At 43.1% G+C, this 2,000-nt stretch overlaps 1 long non-coding RNA gene across 1 annotated transcript; it reads right to left on the bottom strand.

The window, feature by feature from the left end:
• Positions 1-508: 508 nt before the first annotated feature.
• Positions 509-1,040, bottom strand: LOC135565966 (uncharacterized). The gene is made up of 3 exons (XR_010461894.1): positions 991-1,040; positions 670-900; positions 509-583 (listed from the first exon to the last, which is right to left on the bottom strand). It is a non-coding gene; the product is annotated as an uncharacterized LOC135565966 (long non-coding RNA).
• Between the last annotated feature and the right edge of the window lie 960 nt (positions 1,041-2,000).

Here is a 2,000-nt window from a genome sequence, read left to right as displayed (position 1 = left end):
GGAACACACAATTTGGAGAAGTAACTAATATGGGCTAGTGTACACCGCAGTTGTGGGGGTGGGTAAGAGATGCCTTATCGCAATGTTGGTTGTATTGCTGATTGCTGGGAAAATAAAAAAACCTTAGAAAGATGCCACCGTCCTGTGCTCTGCAATGGAAGCTCATGTCATGGCTCCCTTGACTACGGACTACTGAATTTTTTTGTTTGGGCTGTGTCATCTTCTTGGAGCTGGGGGAGAAGAAAAATAATGATTAATACATTTGTGTTACAGTTAGCATACAGTGTACATTAGTGCATATCTCACCTCCCTCTCAAGTTTTTTTATTTCAAGGTCCAGTTTCATAATTGTCCTCTTTTTATTTCGGACTCCAGTGCAAGATTTTCCATCTTTTCTTCTGTACTGAATGTCTATGTCTGCCAGTCTATTTGGCGCCGGAGGTGGTTGCCATACAACTTTCTGATAGCTTGTGAGCTCTAGAACACAATACACCATGAGCCGGAATTCTGGGCAGGATGTGGTGTCCTTTATTAATACGCACTATGTTGCCAGGCTGGTTTTCCCACTGTATAGCATCTGGGTCCTGTAAAAGAAATTAGATTTTTGATTTTGATGAGGACTCCTCACCATTGTAGAGTAAATAGTACTTTCACAGTCTTAACATGATACCTCATGCCTTCTGGAATCCAGAGAGATGGTCTCCTCCTCATCATCGTCTCCATCATGTGCTGTTGCTGCTGCACTGGGGCCTTCACCCGATCACATTTAATCGGATTCATATTGAAGCTAGTAGACAAGACATGCCAGGCCTACAGTATGCCTTTGATGGAGTACTCACTGGATCAGCATCGTCTGGTGCTTGTGCTGGTGGCTCTAACAGGAACACAGTGCTGCCAGGCACTGCAAGGCAATAGGTAAACCAAAGTCAGACAGTCCAAATTGATTCAATATGAATGTGGTTGTATCCCATGTAGAGATGGAAGGACATACCTTGAATGAAGCGGGTGGCATCTTGGGAGGAACCTATGCTCATCTCTTTCCGGGATCTGGGCGGACGCCTTTATTTAGCTCAAGGCCATGTCCTCTGCTGGGGCAGGTCAGCCTTTGGTGACCCACCACCCGTGCGCTATCTGTGGGTATTCTTTTCCTGCTAAAACAATTACAGACAATGTGTGAGAACCAGGCACCTTCTGGGTACAATATATGCTTATTAGCTGTTAAATATTAGTCAGGGACCATACCATTCTGCAGAATGTTCTTGTATTTGATTTTGACCTGCTGCCATATCCGTTTTTGCCCGTTCATGTTTAATCTACACACACACACACACACACACACACACACACACACACACACACACACACACACATTTAATGGAGTCACACTGCAAAAAATTACTTGGTATTTTTGTCTTGTTTTCAGTAAAATATCAAAAAATTTATCATAGCTTTATACAGTGTGATGGAGTTACTTTACACATTTCACTCATATCTGCAGTGCATTTCAATTAAAAAATTTAACCGTTTCATAATTACAGTACAACTGCATTTTTGGAGATGTGAATTAAATATTTGAATGTAATTGTGATGTTTCAGCGGAGGCAGTGAGTGTGTAATTGTGCACTGCTTACGCATTCAGACGGTCTGCAATACTTTGCCACGCTTTTCTCTTTGCTTTATCCTGTGGCGGTGTTGCTCTTCTTAATTATATCTTTTACCTCCTCGTATGCCTCCATGAGGTTGTGCTCAGTAGGGGAAAAATGCTTTGACTCCTAGTTGCCATGGTATCAGTTAATCTGTGATCTGTGGCGGGGGTCTATTTAGCGTGAGCGCGCACTATCCAGGATTGGTTTCACCTGGCTTAATGAATCCGTGTCTGCTCATCCTGGCTTGGTCTTTGTGCAACCCATTAAGCCTGGACGCACATGTTTTGGCTTCATTGAGCTCAGCTGAGTCATTTATCCCGGATGTCTTAATTCTACTTTTTGTGCAACAGGCCCC

Source organism: Oncorhynchus nerka, unplaced genomic scaffold, assembly GCF_034236695.1.
Source record: "Oncorhynchus nerka isolate Pitt River unplaced genomic scaffold, Oner_Uvic_2.0 unplaced_scaffold_9115, whole genome shotgun sequence".
NCBI classification, from domain to species: Eukaryota; Metazoa; Chordata; class Actinopteri; order Salmoniformes; family Salmonidae; genus Oncorhynchus; species Oncorhynchus nerka.
The sequence above is the reverse complement of the archived record's forward strand: the minus strand, read 5'-3'. Positions and strand labels throughout refer to the sequence as shown.